Source organism: Cricetulus griseus, unplaced genomic scaffold (genome assembly GCF_003668045.3).
Source record: "Cricetulus griseus strain 17A/GY unplaced genomic scaffold, alternate assembly CriGri-PICRH-1.0 unplaced_scaffold_3, whole genome shotgun sequence".
NCBI lineage: Eukaryota > Metazoa > Chordata > Mammalia > Rodentia > Cricetidae > Cricetulus > Cricetulus griseus.
In genome coordinates, this window is record NW_023277030.1 from 2,460,210 (window position 1) to 2,481,740 (window position 21,531).

At 44.6% G+C, this 21,531-nt stretch overlaps 1 pseudogene; it reads right to left on the reverse strand.

Annotated features, from left to right (window-relative positions):
• Positions 1 to 4,043: 4,043 nt before the first annotated feature.
• On the reverse strand, positions 4,044 to 15,624 carry LOC100763938 (annotated as a pseudogene).
• Between the last annotated feature and the right edge of the window lie 5,907 nt (positions 15,625 to 21,531).

Sequence of the window (21,531 nt, forward strand, 5' to 3'; positions counted from 1 at the left end):
GGACTTTTTGTGGTTATAACTTTACCTTGCTTTTGTCCCGTGATCCTGATCACTGATTATTTTACAAATATATTACACTCTCCTCTCAGTCTAGAAACTCAAAACAGATTCCCAATCCCAGTGACAGCAGGTATGGGGGTGGGGCTTCCTTGGCAGGCAAGAGATAGTGTGCCTGGTGTGGGAACTGTTAAGGGGCAGTGCTTGTGTCTTGGCTGTGCACAGGTGAAACAGCTAGTAGAATCCACAGGGCTCTAGACATCTGAACACCACTGACCTTGTATGCAGCAGGCTTCAGGTCAGGAAGTCATATGCAGTGTAGCTATGGCTGGAGCTACCCCCTGAGGAATTAGGGCCAGGGCAGCAAGTCTGTGAGGTGAATGCTGATGGAGGACCAAGACACTTTGGGGGGAGTTCTATATTTGGTTCAACAAAACAAGCAAGCAAGCAAAGGGACAACCTTGTATTTCCAGATTTTTTTATTTGAATTAGAAACAAATTGTTATACATGACAATCCCAGTTCCCTTCTCCCCCCACCCCCATCTTCACCAACCATAACCCCCCAACTAAAACCCTACTTATCCCATATCCTTTCTATTCCCCCTGGATGGTGAGGCTTTCCATAGGGTGTCATCAGAGTCTACTGTATCCTTTGGGATAGGACCTAGGCCCACCCCCATGTGTCCGGGCTCAGTGAGTATTCCTCTATGTGGAAGGGGCTCCCAAAGTCCACATCTATGCTAGGGATATGTACTGAACTACTACAGGAGTTTCTGTAGATTCCCTAGGTTTCCTCACTGTAACCCATGTTCTTGGACTCTGGATTAGTCCCATGCTGATATCCCATCTATCAGTCTGGGGAGCAAGATTTCCCTGATGTTCAGGTTAGCTGTTTATATATGTTTTACCACACTGGTCTGGACCCCTTTGCTCTTCACTCGACTGCATCTGGATTCCATTTCAGTTCAGTGATTAGTTGTGGGTGTAGGCTTCTACTTCCACCAGCTACTGGTTGAGGTCTATCTGGTAGAATTTAAGTCAGTAACCAATCTCATTATCAGGGGAGGGCATTTAAGGTAGCCTCTCCTCTGTTACTTGGATTGTTAGCTGGTGTCATCTTTGTAGATCTCCAGACATTTCCCTAGTGCCTGATTTCTCTGTAAACTTAAATGTCTCTCTCTATTATGTTATCTCCATTCTTGTTGTCTTCTATTCTTTCCCTGACTCAAACTTTCTGCTACCTCATGTCCTCTGCATCCCTCCTCTTCTCCCCTTCTCAGTGTCCTTCCACCCTCTTCCTGTACAAGCAACCTTTCTGACAAAGAATTGTTTATCTTAGAGTGATTTGGTCTCTGGATAGGTGTGATTGAGTCAAGCCATAGTAAATAGGGCTGTACATGGCTGCACACACCTTTGATCCCAGCAAAATTGAGAAGCTGATGCTGGTGGATATTTTTAGTTCCATGCCAGTCAGGGCTACATAGTGAGATCCTGTGTCTTCCCCACCCCCTCAAAAAAAAAAACACACATATTAACAAGTCATATTAAAATATGCCATTTTTGTGTTTTTTGAGACAGGGTTCCTCTGTGTAGCTTTGGAGCCTATCCTGGCACTTGCTATGGAGGCTAGGCTGGCCTCACACTCGCAGCGGTCCACCTGCCTCTCCCTCCCGAATGCTGGGATTAAAGGCATGTGCCACTAACACCAGGCATGAGTTAAAATTTCATTTAGGATCATGCACTTTAATTCCATTCTCATGTTTTTAAATTATAAGAGTCTTGGAATGTTCTTCCTATTTGTGACTATCCATACTATAGATTACACATTGCACTGTGCAGCACACTGAAAATTCTTGCTAAGGCCGTGTTGGTACTTTGAACACCACAGGAACCACAGATAATGGGTCACTCTGCTTTGCACTTTTAGAGTAACCAGAAGAGAATATCTAAAATCCATTTCTTCAGATGCCATAGGCCCATTTTCTGGATGCACCTAGAGAGACTGAAGTAGGAAGTTTGTTGATGCCCAGTATATAGTGAATTCTGAGATAGCACTTGGGGATCCAAGAAAAATACCATCAGCCGTCACCCAAAACAGTAGAATGAACAGTAGGGGGATGTTCCCTCACATTCTTGTGCTGGGTAGTATTTTGTCTAATTGATTCACTGCAGGGTCTGGGAAGAGGAACCTCAGCCAAGAAGATTCCTCCATCAGACTGTCCTTTAGGTGAGCCTGGGGACATTTTCTTGACTAATGATAGATGTGGGAAGGCCTGGACCACTGTGGGCTGTGCCATCTCTGGAGAATTGGCTGTAGGAAAGGAAGGTGTAGCTAGCAATGAGAGACAAGCCAGTAAGTAGCATTCTTGTCTAGCTCATGCTTTACCTCTAGCCTTCAGTTTCCTGTCGAGTTCCTGCCCTGACTTCCCTCCATGGTGAAATGTAAACTGTAAGATAAACCCTTTCCTCCTCAAGATTGTTTTAGTCAAGTTGTTTATCACAGGAATAGAAAGGTAAGACACTTGGCTCATGTGCATTCTCCTTCTGGGTTTCTCCTTCATCACATCATGAAGAACTGTCATGCTTTGTCACAATAATGGACTATGAGGAGAGAGCAATGCATCATGTCTCATTCCTCTTCTTAAACTTACTAGGAATTTTATTCCTGTCCTCATTGGGGAGATTTCACTGTTGTTTAGTGACAAGGCAACTCTCAGACACAGAATTCAAGGCCAACAAGAATAATTCAGGAAGACTCTGTCTCAAACATAAAATAATCTGAAGATAAAGTTTGGCAGTGGAATGCTTGCCTAGCACATAGAGAGTCATGCTCAAATCTCAAAAAGAAAAAAAAATAAGAGAATCTACAAAAAACGAGTCAAGGAACAGACTCTTCCTGTCACTGTCAGAGAGGGTGGTGTTTGTAGATATGTAAGATGAGAGCTGGCTGGACATTCCCCAGCTGGCTACTGCCCCCTCTCTCTGTATGCCAGGACTTTTCCTAGAACCACACACACACACTCAAGAAGTCTCTGGCGTTCTGAGGACTGGAATAGTATTTCCACTCATGTCTTTAGGGAACAGAAAATGCTCCCTAAGTTACTGCAGAAAAATGCAATTGCTAGGATAATTCTAGAAGCTGGGTAATGGTTCACAGGGCTGCAGGCTGTGAAGGTTTTTGAGGAAGCAGATAATAATTATGTGTTCCAAGTAGTCCCTGTAAGCAGCGAGGCTTTGTGAGTGGGCAATGCCCATGATTCTGGAAGCTGTCAGTCTGCTGCATGCTCCCAGGGTAACGGGTAAATTTACAGAAAAATCTGGTTCTGCACCTATGCATCCTAGAGTACAGGATCTCAAGGTTTTCCCTCACTAGCTCCTCACTCCATGTAGCAGTACAGACATCAGAATGTAAGTAGCAGCCAGTGGTGGCTTGAAATAAAATGCCGCCCAAAGGGACGGGCATTGTTACTACATATGGCCTTGTTGGAGGAAGCTTATCACTGTGGAGATGGGCTTGGAGGACTCCTATATACTCATGCCACTTCCGTTGAGACAATTCCCTTCCCTTTCCCTGTAGATCAAGATGTAAAGCTCTCAGTTCCTTCTCCAACACCATGTTTGCCCGCATTCTGCCATGATGATAATGTTCTGAAACTCTGAAAGGTAGGCAAGCCAATTAATTCTTTTCCTTTACAAGAGTTGCTTTGGTCATGGTGTCTCTTCACAGCAATAGAAACCCTAAGACACAGCTCTAACACCATTTTGAGCCAAACTACATTTATTCACTGTAACTTACAAATATCTAAAGTGATAATACCCTCCCACTCTTTGCCCCACCCATCATCCCTGGCTTTATTGCCCCGTGGCTCTAGCCTTCTAGTACTTAGCAGCAGCTGGATCAATCCTGAGTGAGCAGGAGTTCAATGTGTTTACTTTTCGTTTTTTGGTATGAGGGTGCCAGGTAGAGGCAGAATGAAACTCTGCCTGCTTTGAGGGGACATCACAGAGGCTCAGTGCCTCTTCTACCTCTTCCGGGTGCCTCAACCTACTTTTTCTGTGCCTGCAAGAGGTGACTGATCCCCAGGGCTGAGAGTGCCCTTCAAACATCCCATGACAAAGCCCTGATTTGGACCTCTTACCCACTGGAGTCAAGCCTCCAATGAGAGCTCGCTTATTTGACATGTCAGTTTGAGATGGACCAGGACTGAGGTAATTTATCTTTGAGATAAGGTTTTGGGGATACTAGCAGAGTCAGAGAGACCTGTATAGGGGCACAAGTAGCCAGACAGTTTCCATGGCACCAGCCTCTAGTGGGACCACTGGAGGAAGGACAAGCTGGGGAGCTCTTCTTTGTCCTCGATGGTTCTGCCCATAGAAGAAACTCCTCTGAGGATCATTGCACATCTGGACCCTGGGCTTTGGGGATGGGATCCTCTGCCATAGGGAATAGCAGTGGACCCGACATCTCCCAGTGAGGGTAAATGTTAGGAGCCGTTACAAGCTGTGAGCATGTGCACTAGGTAACTTTGTAACTTTCCAGCCCTTAGTCTCCACCCCTCCCTTGACGTCATATGTCCGATCAGCTGACATCATATTGTCCGACGAGCTTCAGCCAGTCAAAAAATAACAGTCTGAGGCGGCAGTTGCCAGCCTAAATTAAGGAGGGGTTTTTGGGAGTTCAGAATCTCCACTCTGTAAGCTGATGCTCTCCCTCTCAAGACGCATTAAAGCTTTACTGCAGAAGGATCCTGAGGAGTGTCCCCATGCCGTTTTTGCTGGCGAGATGGTTAGTGCGGGACATCTGGTGCCGAAACCTGGGAAATTGACCTCATCATCGTCGGCACCATCGGAGACCCCTTGGCAACAAGGAGGATTCAGAACTGAAGGGAGGTAGGATTCAGAGAGGTATGTCTTTTCTGGACTTTGGCTTGGGAATGTTGCCATCTTGGGGAGGTAGTGTAGAGGCTTTTGTACTTGTCCTCGGAGCCATCTTTATCTTTTTCACTGTTGTAGCAATCTTGAAGAAGTCCAGAATTACATGTCAGAAACCGAACGTAGTGAGAGGTGGGGCGCGCCCTGTCATAAAAAAGGAATAAGGACCTCCCGAGGTGTCTAATGACAAGGGAGTGTGTACAAAAAACAAAACGACAACGAAAAAGGAAAAAGGACCTCCTGGGGTGTCTAATGACAAGGGAGTGTGCAATTTGTTAGATGATCCTGTAAATGAGCTTGAAGCTTTAAATCTTGATAGCTCTGATGACTCTGAAAGCTCAGGAGATGAAGTCTTAAATACTGGGGAAACAGCTCAGCTAGGTGAAAAAGAAAGATACTATCTGGATGACCATATACAAAGTAGCAAAAAACCTCGAAGACGGCAGCTTCAAACAGCCCTCTCGAAGGTTGCTCATTCAGCACCCCCTCCCTATGAGAAGGTAAAAAAAAAGCTGCGCCTTGCTTTGCCATCTTTGAGGGCAGAAGGAAAAAAAAACTTAATTTACATGTGGAACAATTGGCTTTGGGGCACATAGAACCTCCCCTTGGAATATTAATGAGCAAATATCTTCCCTTGGTGCAGTGCAACGAGGTCTTCTTGTGCTTTCTGCATTACCCAAAAATTGGAATTTAATAATATTAGACATCAAAGATTGTTTTTCTCTATTCCTTTGTTTCCCCTGGACAGGCTGCGTTTCACATTCACTGTCCCCTCCATTAATCATATGGACCCTGATAAGCGATTCCAATGGAAGGTGTTACATCAAGGCATGGCAAATAGCCCTACCATATGTCAATTATATGTACAGGAGGCTCTCAGACCAATAAGAGAACAATATCCAAATTTAATTGTGATCCATTATATGGATGATGTGCTCATGTGCCATAGGGATTTAAGGATTCTTCGAGAGGCTTACCCTTTACTGCTTAAAAATTTACAACTTTGGGGCCTCCAAATTGCTATGGAGAAGGTCCAAATTGCAGATACTGGACACTTCCTGGGCTCCATGGTGCTCCCAAATAAGATTCTCCCACAGAAGTTAAGGATTTATAGAGATGATTTACATACCTTGAATGATTTTCAAAAATTATTAGGAGACATAAATTGGCTGCGGCCATTTTTAAAGATCCCCTCTGAGGAATTAAAACCTCTGTTTGATATTTTGAAAGGGAATACCCATATTGCCTCCCCCAGGTCTTTGACTCCCGCTGCGGAGACGGCCCTCCGTTTAGTGGAAGAAGCCATTAAAGAAGCACAACTATACCGCATTGATTTATTTCAGCCTTTCTCCCTTTGTGTATTTAAAACAAAAAGATTGCCCACTGCAGTATTGTGGCAAAATGGGCCCTTGTTATGGATCCACCCACATGCCTCTCCTCAGAAGATCATTGACTGGTACCCTGCTGCCATAGCTCAAAATGCCCTTAAGGGCCTGAAGGCCGCTGTCAGCCATTTTGGCAGACATCCTGCAGCCTTAATTGTTCCCTATAACTCTCTTCTAGTGCAGACTTTGGCCGCCACCTCTGATGATTGGGCCATATTAGTCACCACCTTTTTGGGAAAAATTGATAATCATTACCCTAGACACCCTTTGTTGCACTTTGCTGCATCTCAACCTATTGTGTTTCCCCGAATCACCTCTCCTACTCCATTAAAAGACAGGTTAGTGTTATACACAGATGGCTCCAAGACTGGCCTAGGAGCCTATGTTGTAGGTACCCAGGTGTTCTCACGGCAATATGCTGAGACTAACCCCTCAGGTGGTAGAATGCTTAGTGGTATTAGATGTTCTTCAAAAATTCCCAGGTCCTCTTAACATTGTTTCTGACTCCTCCTATGTGGTCAATGCTGTAAATTTACTGGAGACGGCTGGAGTCATTAGATCCACTAGCAGAGTGGCATCTCTATTCCAAAAATTACAAGATTGTTTGTTAACCAGACAGGATCCCATGTATATTACATATATCAGGGCTCATTCAGGACTTCCTGGCCCAATGAGCCAAGGAAATGATTTGGCAGATAAAGCCACAAGGCTAGCTGCGGCAGTTTTTGTCCCCCGCTGCAAGCCGCTAAGGCCTTCCATGACAACTTTCATGTTACTTCTGCGACCCTATGCAAGCGCTTCTCTCTTACTAGGAAAGAGGCACGTGATATCGTTACTCAATGTCACAACTGTTGTCAGTTTCTCCCTGTCCGTCATACTGGAGTAAATCCAAGAGGGATTTTACCATTACAATATGGCAGATGGATGTCACTCATTTTTCTTTCTTTGGGAAACTCCAGTACGTGCATGTATCAATAGACACCTGCTCCGCTGTTCTCCATGCCACACCACTCACTGGAGAAAAGACCTCCCATGTAATTCAACACTGTCTTGAGGCATGGAGTGCCTGGGGAAAGCCTAAATACTTAAAAACTGACAATGGACCTGCTTATATTTCTCAGAAATTTAAACAATTTTGTGCACAAATGCAAGTCACATGTATTACGGGCTTGCCATATAACCCTCAAGGGCAAGGCATCATTGAGCGCTCACATCGCACGCTCAAATCATACTTAATTAAACAAAGAGGGGGTATAATAAAGGATTTGCCCCCCGTGCCACGAGTTGCCATAGCAGTGGCGCTCTTCACCATAAATTTTTTAAACTCAGGTGAGCATGATCAGACTGCAGCAGAGCGACATTGCTTAGACCCATATCGACCTAAAGAATTGGTGAAATGGAAAGATGTGTTAACCAATGAATGGAAAGGCCCGGATCCTATTTTAATAAGATCCAAGGAAGCTGTTTGTGTTTTCCCACAGAATGAAGAAAATCCTTTCTGGGTCCCTGAAAGACTTACCAGGACAGTCATGGAGCAGAAGGATGTAGCAGACCAGACACATTAAAGGGGGGAGCAAGCTGCTCCTCCTGATGTTACTGATGATGATCAAGACCCCAGCTGTCCAGGGGGAACCACGTTGGGGAATCACATCAACATTCCCACTTCTGATGCTGGTGATGTATAATGCACAAGTTTTTCCCTGATTCTTTGCCACCAATAGAGAGCTGGGCTTAGCTTTTCTGCCTGAGGATGAACAGAGCTTTGTGAAAATAGGACTATTTCCCTTAAGGGAAGTCTCTGTTTCTCAGTAGCTGACCAAGGCCTATGTGTCAATAACAATTGGACCTTTGAATTTGAGCAGAGGCTGTGAGCAGAAGCTCCCTGGCCTATGTGTTGCCTCCATCCAATATGAGAATTTTACCAAAGCAGCTAATTTGTCTAAAAGCCTTTCTCAGTTTATGTTGCAGAATTGAACCTTTGAATTTGAGCAGACGCTGCGTGAATTGAGAGCCGCTATCGATCTGTCACTGACGGAGGGACTGTCATCATGGGTCACCTCAGCTGTTTCCTACTTCAAAGAATGGGTGGGGGTGGGAATGTTTGGCACAGCCGTTTGCTGCGGATTGGTGTTGCTTCTCTGGCTGGTCTGTAGGCTCAGGGCTCAAACTAAGATCGCCCAAGTGCTTGTAGCCTTGGAACAAGGGGCTTCCACTGACATTTGGTTAACAATGTTTAAGCAATAGGCCGCCGGTCAGACAGCTCTTGCACACCCAGAGCCTAGGCTCATTGCACAGGGTAGAGTATCTGGCTTGAGCAGCCCATGAGGGATGTTGAGCAAAGCATCGCACAGAGAGTTGCCTAATATGCAGGCTTCTCTGGGAGGCATGTTGTCCTGCTTAAGCGTTGCCTGCCCCAGTTTCCCTTTCCCAGAAAAATGGCAGAGGACAGGTCGAGAGCTCTTTGGGTCAAGCTAACAGCCTAGGGGTGACCCTCGTACACAGTCTTATTGTATGATTTGGGAGGTACAACCTCTGCCTCTATCCCTCAATGTATGGGTGACCTACTTTCTTGTAAAAATATGAAGCCTTATCATTAATTAATAAAAAAGGGGGATATGTTAGGAGCCGTTACAAGCTGGTGCGTATGTAAGGAGCCCTTACAAGCTGTGAGCATGCGCACTAGGTAACTTTGTAACTTTCCAGCCCTTAGTCTCCACCCCTCCCGTGACGTCATATGTCCGATCAGCTGACGTCATATGGTCCTACGAGATTCAGCCAGTCAAAAAGTAACAGTCTGAGGTGACGGTTGCCAGCCTATATAAGGAGGGGTTTTTGGGAGTTCAGAGTCTCCACTCTGTAAGCTGATGCTCTCCCTCTCAAGACGCATTAAAGCTTTACTGCAGAAGGATCCTGAGGAGTGTCCCCATGCCGTTTTTGCTGGTGAGACGGTTAGCACGGGACAGGTAAACACTGACAACTTTGGAAGTCAGTAAGCCTGACTTCTTCTTTGGTAGCTCCAGGACACTGATGTTCTAAAGAAGGCACCAGTGAGGAAGCTTTCTAAGTACTGTCCCCTCTTTGGGGACCATGGTCATCTCTCTTTGTGCCTTGGCAGACAGTTGGTACAGAAGCATTGGAAAGTATCTGAGGGGCACCGGGATTCAGAGGTGCCCTCTTACAGCATTTCTTCTTCAAAGCCAGGCAGTGCTCCTCCAGTTGCTGCAGGAGGAAATGGGCATATAAGATTCATCCTAGTCTGGAAGTTTTGCTACAGGGGGCAAAACTTTTGGGTGGAGGTAGCTAAGGGGATAGTCAACTGTCTCTGAGTGTCAGAGACCAAGGGTCTGTTTGCTGACATGCCTGGTTCCTTGCAGCTATGCACTTCACCTCCTCCCCATGTCCATACCTGCATTCCCTTCTTGTTGAAGCCCCAGGCAGAATGCCTTGACTTCCTGTAGGTCACATGGTTCTTATGAGCAGTATCCTATCCACCTGGTGACTCTCAGCACACCACTCTATTTGGGGACCTCCATGCCCCACCCAGTTTGCCTAATGTCTCCATGTATCCTGTCTGCCTGGTGTCTGCTTGCCTCTTGCCTACCAATTGCTTTTTTCTTGTTGTCCTTTGTGTTCTCCCTTCCCTATCTACCTGCTCAACACTGAGTTCTTCCTCGTATTCCAGCTCCTTCATTAGAGACAGTATGTCCATCTCTGGTTTGGAAGATAGGATTTCTGTCACAAATTTGGGGTTTATTATGTCCTCCACCTATAAACAGAAGGATTAGGAGTGAGTACCGGGGACAGGGAGTTCTATGTTGCTGCAAAGTCATGATGACAACCAACACACACACACACACAAACACACACACACACACACACACACACACACACACACACACACTCACACACACACATACACATGAGAGAGAGAGAGAGAGAGAGAGAGAGAGAGAGAGAGAGAGAAGGAGAAACATAGAGAGAGCCCTGAAGGTAGGTAAGCAGGCTCAGTTACGAGGACTGGGATGCAAAACTCATAATCTGGCCAGCACCAAGGCTCCAGGTGCAGCTCACTTGCTCAACGAAGTGTTTCTGGAAGCACAGCTCATCAATGTAGCTCAGGACTCCTGCATCTGAGTAGAAGTCATCTCCTTCCTGCTCTGGGCCACTGTTTTCCTCTTCTTCCTTTTCTGTGGGCACTCCTGTGAATGACTGTGGAAGCTTCTCTAGCCAGTCCATAATATTCATGTACTCCTGCACATCTTCTGGTGGAATTTCAAGGTGCCTCAGTCTTTCATAATTGCCTGAGTACTGGGAGGCAGGCAGGGTCAGTCTTAGGACCAGTCTTAATGGAGTTGCATGCTAGGATATAGGAGAACATGATGATACATAGACAGGGTTCAGTTCCACCCTATCCATGCCATGTAGACCATAGTTCAGAGGAACCACAATGGCCTAGGGTAAGCCAAACCTAAAGATCTGTGAGAGGGGACATTGAAAATTGTTAATATATCTACGACAGTCATGTGGGAGAGCATTTGGAGCCAACAATATTTCAGGTACTCTACAAACTCAGTGGCCAGGTCCTGATGGTGGCCAGCTCAATGATTACCAAATTCAAGACTAAGGGCTGCAAGGGTCCCCAGGCTACATAGAAAATGCCCTAACCTGAAGGAAGAAGCCTATTTTCAGGGAAAAAATCCATTTTGACTGATTTGACCTCTGCATAGAGACCTAAAGTTATGTTATCACTACCTGGTTCCTCAAACACCTCAGAAGCTGGGGGCCTTGTAGGATCTTGTCTTGTGGTTGTAAGAACTTGGCACTAGATACTTCTCATCATCTCCAGCCTTGAATTCTCCATCTGTTCTGCACTCACAAATTCTGTAAACTTAAGGATGAGGGATGCCAGGGCCCAGCCAAAAGATTACTGAAGAAGATCAGAGGTGCAGGTTCTTGGGATGATCTGGTACAGTCCTATGAAGTTGCTGATCTTGGAACATAACCACAGCTCTGGGGCACATTATATTCCCTTGGTATTTGTGGAAATCAAATCAGTTTGAGGTGTCCCAAGAAGGACTATCATGTGACTCTTCCTTAAGGCCTATCTTGTCCTTGCCTAGAGCCACAAAGAAACTCTTACTGGTAATATGGCCACAGATATGATTGATGGAGTACATCAGGGATCTTGAACCAGATATAGAATTGCTGAAGCTGAGGCTGGGAGAGCTGGAATGACCTGGGAGACAAGTGCCCAGGAGATGCCAGGAGAAAGTAGAAGGGAAACTGAGAGGTGTTGATGCTTCCCTCTGAGAGCTTTTTGTGGGCTTTTGTGCATGAAAACATCACACGGAAAAAAGACAGAATGACCACAGACATATCCTCAGATGTGTAAGAAGCTTCCCTCCTCTCTGCATGCTTTTGTTCATAACCACTCCAGTACATAAGGACACAACTGAGGCCACCCTATTGGGATGCAGTAGTCTCTACTGTCAAAAAGCAGTGACTCAGTACCAGCTAGTTGACTTAAGACTTGTGGAGCATGTTTGTATTTTACAATCTTCAGTGCTGGAGGAGACCCAGCAGGGCTGGAATGGGTCAGTTTTCCCACTCTGACCTTCAAAAGAAAGGCAGTGATAGATTCATGGCCAATGAGGGCAGAGCTGCTCGGACCCTGGGGCAGATAGCCCAGCACTGCAGGAGGTGAGAACAGCATCCTGAACCTCATAGATTACCACCAGGGTACCAAGTATTGGGTAATCTTCCTTCAAATGTGCAGATGACAAACTCACCAGACCAAGCTGCAAGTGAGTAGTATCCCCAATATATACCCTCCTCCAGAATCCTGATTCAACAGGCTCACCCATGATTGACAGCTCTTCACATACCCTGCTTCAAAATTCCATTGACTCACTTTTCAGCCATCTCAAAGAAGATCATCCGGTCATAGTTGCTTGTACACTGCCATTCCTGCAGACCCCTCCAAAGGCCCTCCTCCACATTCATGGTAGGATTCCTCTGAGCCAGGGACTGAAGCACTGGACTGTAATTCATTAGAAGCACTCAATCAAAAATAATCCGGATCCAGTAGACTCAGACCAAGATGCATCTATAACCTTGAGTCAGAATAAAATCAGCTACTAGGAACTCCTAATCATGCAACAGACATCAACGCAAAGATCTATGTCTGTTTTCCAGCCTGCCATGTGAGTCTCCTTCTATCACTGTGTGTGGAAGAACAGATGGGACTTAGGTTCCCAACATGGACCTGAAGTTGACAAAATCAAAGTGAAAGTCATTAGAAATGAGGCCTTGGTTGGTAACCAAACTTAGGACATGATGTGGAGCTCTCAGGATGGGATAGTGCTCTTATTGAAAGAGAGAAGAGGCCTCCCCCAGATTTCTTTTAGTCCTGTGAGACAGCCATGGAGACTTCAAGAACTGGCTCTTCAAGGTCTTGTTTGGGTCTCCAGTGTCGAGAACTCTGCGATAACAAGGCCTGTGGCTTCAGTATTCTAGTCTACCTGGTGATATGACTAAGCTGACTGGTAAAATGCACAGAATGTTCTGGAACCTAGGGTCAATGACTGGGGCAATGGTGCAAATCACTGCTGAGGATAAACATGGAGCAAAGAGACCAAAAATTTCCCCAGGGAAGGTCTGGAGACTTTCTGGCTTAAGGGAAATTCCTTAGACGGTGGGGTGAGGGACAAATGTACAGTTCTCTCTGGAGTCCAGCATTCTTCCCCATCCTGGTTGTAACATGCTGTGGACCCTAAACACTAAGATCAATGCTAGAAGATAAAATGCTAAGGCAAAGAACTACCAAATGGAGTAAAAGGCCTAAATCCAAGCCAAGCTTTCTGGGACTCCAGGATCCCCCATGTGACACCTCTATTTCTCAGAGTGTGACTCTCTGGGTTGGTTCTGTCACCTTCAGCACTTTCCTTGGCCACCTCACACTCATCATGTTGGAGCCCAATACAGCATTCCAGGCACAGGTGACACTCACATGAGGAAGCAGGAGAAAGCTGACACGTCTGGAGTCTGGGACAGGTCCTGCTGGACCAGAGTCTTGATAAACTGCCAGTGCCAGATATTCCCATAGACACTGTCTGGTTTGGACAAGCAGTTTTCTGGGGAGTTGGTTTGGACATTGGCTGGACAACTCTCTCCAACTGCTCCTTTTGGAGGTGGTGCTGAGTTCACTGGGGACCTGACAGGAACCAGCTGGACAACTGGCTGTGTGGTTGGAGAGTGAGATCCCAGGACCCACAATCCTTCTTGGGGCTGGACATCTGAAGCAATTTGATCATTTATGAAGGTATTTGCAGCAGGTGCTCTCATGAAGGGGGAAGCAGGGCAACTCATACCCCCACCTTGGGTCACAGGGACATTACAATTGAGGGACTCCTCTGTGAGGAAAATGTTGACATTGGGTATGGGCTGTACAGGCCTGCCTGGTGTCCCCACTTGCACAATGTTCAGAGGTACTGCTATATCCAGAGTTGTACTTCCAGCTTCTGCCACCAAAGACACCCCAGGCAAGGCAGATAACACTAGAGGATTCCAGGGAGAGATGCCTCCAGTCAGTAGGGGTGCTGGGGCCTCCCAGAATAATTGGAGTGTTGCCTGGGGGGCAGTTGGGAGAACAGGCAGGGTAGCAAATGTAGACATGGAGGCACTGAGGTTGACAGTCATGTTCTGTCCCAATGCAGATGCTGGAAAGATAAAGAGAAACAGGAGGGCAGCTCTCTGGTCCCAGTAGTCAGTGGTCATTGGGGGAGGGTCATGGGGAAGAGGAGATTGTACTGTTGGCAGATGTCCCCTAGGGAATTCCCTGCTGGTTTCGTCTGGCTGAGCATTGGTACAGCAGGGATCTTCCTCTCCATTTGCCAACATTCCCTGATTGCTGCTGTGGAGAGGAGCCCTCAGCTTTCCCACCTCTGAGAGACTCTTTTGGAAATCCCTGGCAGAAAACTCATCAGCGTTCTAGCTCTCTCGCTAGAGATGGATCAGTGTGACTCTGTCTGGACCACTACGACAGTAATGATGCCCGCAGGAGGCAAGGCACCATCAATAAGGGCCAGTTTCCAGAAGGGCCTCTGTAAAGGTGGCAGGTTTCAAATATTTTGACCTCAATCCCTTCTGACTGTTCCTTTCACACTCTCAAACCCCCTCCCTTTTTATCCCAGCGCTGCAAACCAAAACCACCTCTGCGCTACCCTCAGTCATCCCAGGTGCAAAGGACCACTTTAAAAGAAAGACCTCTTCCCACTTACGATCTCTTTCTTTCCAGTCCTCTCTTTCCTGCTGTCTTTCTACTCTTTGATTCCTGATATCTGTCTCTGTCTCTCCCCGTCTCTCTTTCTCCTTCTCTCTGTCTTTGCCACTATTCCGTTGGGGCATACAGGACTTTTCCTGTCTCCCTCTTCACTTACGTCCTCTCTGTGTCTCTGTGACTGTGTCTTTTTACCTCTTTTCTCCAACCCCATTTTCTAATAAAACTTCTGACTAAGCTCTGTCTGCCTAGTGTGTTTGTTGCTTCACCTCTGTCACCCTCACCTGCCATGGAATCTGCCAAGGTTCCCCTCAAGCTTTATCAAAACAGGTAGGGTGAAAAGTTGAGAGCAATCACCCATTACTATGTTAGTTGATGTTTCCTAACTGCTCTGCTTCTGAAGACATCAACTACCTGGTGATAAAGAAGCCTTCTTCCGTGTGAAGGCATGAGCAACTCTGGGATGCCAGTGGATAGAGCAACCTCCATCCCCACAGAGAGGACCCCACTGGACAGTTTCCTGCCTGGCAATTTCTCGGCACTGTCCTTCTAAGGTCTAGTGTGGCCCACTTAAATTTCTGAGATCCATAATTTTATAGCACAAGTCCCACTGGCTTGGAGAAATGACCCAGAGCTCAACTGTTGCCCATAAACCTTCCCTGGAACACCACAGTGAACCATTCCACCACATCTGTAAACTGTACTTAGTAGACCTGCCTGACACACAGGAAGAGCCAGTCTAGGGCCTGTCATTGTATCTTCTGATCAAGTCTGCTTCCTTGTGTCAACTTAGTTCCATCATTGCTCTGTTCATTCTGCCAAAAGCTGTTTCAGCTTCCAAGGTGAGATGTTCTTGCAGAAGTCCAGTGCTGTTTCCTACCCACACCCTTTGCCCAGTAAGTCATTGCTAGTAACAGATTTAAACTGCCAGTGGCAGAGACTCAGGTGCCACACTCTGATACTCCAGGCTTACCTTCTGAAGTTATTCCTACAGGCTTGGACAGTAACCAAACCTGTCTGCTAGGATCCATGGTGATCAATCTCAGAGGAATCACTCCAAGATCACCAATATGTGCCAGAGGCTCAAGAGATCCAGCCACAGCTTTGAAAAGTTTGAAAGTAAACTGCTCCAGAATGTGGCATTGAACATTCTACAGTGGGGGAGGGGCAGAGAGTAAAACAGGGCTGGGGACATTCCGTGAGGGGATGTGGCATGTGCATAAGAACCTTGGGGCCAGTTCAAATGATGCATTCTTGTCGGATGTGATTGCACATATGTGGTGTTTGCTCTAGGCACATTTTAATAGTTTCTTACAGTCACAACACACTGGGGTCACCGGTGCCCTCTCCATTCATTTCGTCTTTAGTAGACCTTGTTTTATTCCTCCAACCTGAGTCGCATCACTCTTACAAAGGGTAGGCTCTTGAGTATTTTTATAATGTTGACACTTATACAACCAATTACATATTCAGACAAATATAGAGGGTCTAAGCAACAGAGCCAGACATATTTGTAATTATGATCTTGGGAGATCCTTGGATCATCCTTCCGTGTGCATATTATTCTTCATGAAACAGTCCTTGTGTGTCCAGCCAGGGCAGTACTGGGAGGTCTGCCCCCTGCCGCATGATAGTCTCAGTCACACTTTTGCTAGACTCCCAAGCCCATCAAGGCTTTGTTCTGCATAAGTAGCCCATGAGACTCAAAATTGTAAAAACTTCTCTTTCAATTGGTGGTATTGAGTCCTTTATTGCAAACAGATATGTGACAATTAAAATTCTGTTCTCCACCAAAAAAATAATGAGTAAGCTTATGTGACAAATTACCCCTCCTGAACTCCTCAATGGGAACAGGGTTAAATGGGAGGGACAGGAAGAGAGAAAACATTCTTCTACTTCAAGACACAGAGGCTCAGGGCCCCAATTTTCCAAGCATAGAAACCCATTATCTGTGTACATTTTGACAAAGCCAGGGTTCCATTTGCCATTGTCCAATACTGATTTCTGTGTGTGCATGTGCTTACCTCATTCCTAGCGCCAATATGATCCTGGATTCACTAGCTGTATCGTTCCATCTTAGTTTTTTATGTGCCGGTATCCTTGCAATCATGTTTCCTGGTTGCATCTCTGATAATAATATAATTATTAATGTTAGGATGCTAAAGCAAAATCATCCACAACAAAAAATATTTGCATTTGTATGACCATAGCACAGACTGGAGATGACATTGCAATGCCTGTTGGGTAAAATGCCCAAATGTTCTACACTGTGGTAAGCTGCTTGCATCTTCTATATTGTGAGTTTTTGACACTAATTGAGAAGACAAGTGGAGGCTTTCAGTAGCAAGAAATGTTTGATATTCTGTCATAAAAAAAACTTTGCATTAGATAATTTTGCTCCATTGTAGGACAGTGTCTGTTCTGAACATGAATAAGGTGGGTCAGGCTAGGTACAATGCTTCAAGGTTTGGTAAATTAAATATGCATTTGATTTGTGATATTTTCTGATGATGATACGGCATTGTAACTGAAAGTACAGGTGCCTTTTGGTGTGGGGGCATGATTGTAGCACCCCTTTAATAAAAACTGGTCTGGTTCCTAAGTTAACATTGCGTCTCATCTCATGACAGGAAGGGTTGCTAGGAAATGGTTGAGGAGGGAGGTGGACTCAGAATCCAGAGAGCTGCTACAGAAGCTGCTGAGTGCAAGCCTTACCTCCCTGAAAGGAGTCAGTAGTGTTCCTGATGTGGCTGGGGTTTTGGGACCAGAAGAGAGTTTCAGAGGGACACAGACTATCAAGTGTCAATTAAAGTTAGGATGACACTTATTTCATAGGAAACGTCTGTGAACTGACATTTATTATCAGAGCTCTCCTTGTGAAAAAAGATTTTAACACAGTGGATGTTGTAGGAAGGACCTAGAGGCAGAGTCTAGGTAAATCTTGTCTCAGAGTGTCTCCTGGGTCAGATTTTTTTTTTTTAATTTTGGCTACTAGTGATCCTCACGGAGGCTTTCAGAAAGCATGTTAGATGACATACAAATATTTTTGAACAGTGCAAAGGAGACAAATGACATCTGAAGAACTAAAGCTCTTCAACAGCTTAGGGTAAGGATGCTAAGTGCATGGGTGGAAGGTCTGTAATCCCTGCTTTTAAGGAGGGATGGGTGTCCAGGTTCTGTGAGGAGGCCAGGCGGGAGGTGGGCGGCGCTCCACAAGTATTATTTTCCTCTCCTGCAAAGCTCTATGCTTCACCTCAGTACTCCTGTTTGCACATGCTATTGGAGTTCCAGTGCAAGTTCCTCCAGCCTCCCTCTTCTACCTGAATCTGTTCCTTATGCAGTCTCTCTGACACAAGTGCTTAGCACAGCACGAGCTCGCTGGCGCGAGCATGGAGAATGCTGGAGCAAGCTTACCTCTCAACTTTTGGCGAATATGGCAGTGTCCAGAATCTGTTACATAAAAATAGGTAATGGAAAGTCTGGCCTAAATTCCTGCGCCTTCAGTCACCACTGCTTCTGGCCCCTAGACATTTATTTCTTGGTATTTTACAGGCAGTGTGACCCTCCCGAGGCTGGCCTAACCCTGGGAGTTTTTATATCACTGGCATTGGCAAGTGCCCAGACTAGGGATTCTTAACATCATTATGTAGGCTGTCTGATTTTTGATGTGTGTGTGTTGCGGGTGGATGGGCAGAGTTAATAAATGAGGTTTGAGCTTTGAAACTGTACATCAGCCGTGTCCCCTACATTCTCAGGGAACTTCCTAAGTGTTTGAAATCATTGCTCAGTTTAGCAAACAAATTTCTCATGTTGTTGAAAAATGGGCAACTTTTGACATGTAAGCATAGATATCAGCCATAAATATAAGCTCCATGTTGTAGTGTTGTCGCTCTTTTAGTTGATATTGATGTCTGTGACTTTTCACAATTGAATGACTGGTCTTTAAAAGTCAGCCATTTACCTCCTTTTGGACCTTAAGGATGGCAATAATAATAATAATAAACCATTCTCTGAAAATCAGTTCTGTAAAAGGAATTTAAAACAAAGGCTGTTTTATTACTAAATTGTATTCAACAATTATGTAACTCTCTCTCTCTCTCTCTCTCTCTCTCTCTCTCTCTCTCTCTCTCTCTCTCTCTCTCTGTGTGTGTGTGTGTGTGTGTGTGTGTGTGTGTTTGTGTGTGTGTGATTTTCATGAATGAGAATTGTGGGGTGATTATACTTGTGTGTAATTTGGTGGTGTGCTTGCTGACTTTATGGGGGAGAAACTCAGAATATTATGAATGGCTGCATAATTTTTAGGACATGAAATTGGGAAAATGTACGAGTTTGTAGTTTTGCATTACTAGTGGTGAGAATATTATGTGTGTATTCTGATGTGGGTGATGGTCTTTGTTTAGATATTTGTAATGAGGAGATTTTGGTAGCATGTAGAGCTTTATTGCAAGTAGACAATGTGAGATAACCTTGGATTTTGGATTAGGTATCTGTAATTTGAGTTTCCAAATATTTTATTTATTTTTTCCCTTGAAAGTTGAGATAGTTTTGTTTGTCATGGAGTTTGGAAGAAATGTGTTCACTTTGGACAAGAAATAAGTGAATGTGGACAATGTTAAAAAATCGTGCATATTTATGTAGCAATACAAAAGGGAGAATATTATTGGAAAAATATAGGGTTATTTGTGTATTTGGAATGTCATGGATGGTTATAGGATTTGTCTACTGTGTTTTTAGCATGTGAAGGCAGGTGTGTCACCAGATTTTTATAGAGGGATGGGGAATGTAGAATGTAGCATGGTTTGTACACTTGTACTGCCCGATTTATATGGTTCTATATTTGGCAGAGGGAGCATTTATTTCTTTGTGGATATTCAAAGTATGTCATCACATTTATGCAAGTGTTGAGACTGCACATTTGTGGGCAGATGTATTTGCACTTTTGTAGTGTTATATTATGTTTGATGTAGGTGGAGAAATCTATGAGGAAGGAGTTTACGTTTTCTTGTATGACTTATGAATGTTTAAATTTTAATATATGTCCAGATTTTTGTGTGGAGAATGTTTAGTCAACCAAATGTTTACTAGAGTGACATGGCAGTTTGGATGAAGGTTTTCTGATGTTCTATACATGGTAAATAGGCATGAATTGGTATACATAAAGCAAATAAACAAGGATGTGTATATCTGATGGGTATGAGAGTATGTACATTTCATAGGCAAGTTTGTGGCAGCTGTTGGCTGCATTGGGGTTCATAGCATGATTATGTGTTAATATTGATGATGTAGGAAGTGGTTTCTAGCAGCTAGAAATAATTCTGGTTGAGCAGATGGTTTGTATTTGTAATTTAAATGTTATGTGGGTGATATTTCTCTGACTTGGGCATTTACACTGCTTGTATTTATCTATCCGTGAGTACATGAGATATGTATATTTGTTTATTGAAAAAGAGGTCATTTGTTATGTGCATTAATTATTTTGCATTGCTGTTATAAAACATCATGACCAAGGCAACTTATACAATCAAGGGTTTATTTGGGATCCAGTTCTACAGGGGTCAGATCCATCATGGAGGGAGGGAAGCATGGAGGTTGTGGCAGCAACAAGAGGAGGCTGAGCAGTCACATCGTGAACCACAAGCACCATTCATAGAGACGGAACTGGAAGTGGCATAGAGGATCTAAACTCTCAAAGTCTACCTCCAGTGACATACTTCCTGCAACAAGGCTGTACCTCCTAAATCTCGCCATACAGTGCCACCAACTAGGGGCCAATGGTTAACACATCTGAGCCTGTATGGAACATTCTCATTCAGATCACAAGTGTATAAATACACACTGGTTTATACATTGGCTTGGTTAATGATGGTGTTTCTGTCATGGACTGGCATGTCTCAGCCCCAAATCATAGAAGCCAAGAGGTCTGGCATGAGTTGGGGAGTGTGGACTTGGAAAATCCTAGTAACCCAATGGCAATAAAGACCAAACATAGGCATCTTGCCATTTTTAGAGAGTTCACAATTTCATGCTGCATAACTGGAGTCTCTTCTTTATTTAGCATCTTCCTGTCTATGATCTACCCATGCTTCCCTGATCACAAGGCCATTGCTCACTCCTCTGGTAGACCCCTCTACCCACTACCTCCTAAATCTATCTGTCCTCACTTGTCATGCACACCTAGACCTAGTCAAATGCTTACCTCCCTAGATATGTAAACTAGGAGAATTCTCCACTGAGGCTATGCCATTCAAGAGCAGATTAGCTAGCATCTAGAATAAAATTGTAGACCTGAGCTCTAGCTTTGTGGAACTGGAGGTTCAGACTTCCAGAAATTCCCTAATGGAATTTTCCTGGCTCTAGACAGTTTCTAGTGCTTATAGGTATGTTTGGAGGATGGACTCAGAGGTTTGTGTTTTATAGGTAAAGAATACTGAATACTATGTTACAGTAGTATTCATCCAGGTACTGAAAATATTTTTCTCTATGTGCATGTGAGTTGTAAGGTATGTAAGTTATTGTATAGAAATTAGTCAATATAGAGAGTGTGTGTGTGTGTGTGTGTGTGTGTGTGTGTGTGTGTGTGTGTGTGTCTATGTCTGCTTTTGGTGCATGGCATAAGATTCCATGCTAGGGTGATTAATATGTTGCATTCTACATTATTCTGAGTGCTTGGCTATCAATCCCTGGGTTTGGGAAGTGTGTATATTTACAGTGTCTGTGTGTACTGATGCCTCAGAAATCCTCTTGGATTCAGGACTGAATTCTTGAAGGGCTTGCTTGAATATGTGGCCATGATGTTTGTGTTTGGATTTGTATTACAGAAATATATATTGTTTGTGGTTGTGTATGTATTTGAGTTTTGGGGGTTTATGCAGTTATTTTCTGGTAGATATGGTCTGTTTGTGGATAGAACAGAAGAAAATGTTTGTGTCCATGGTAAT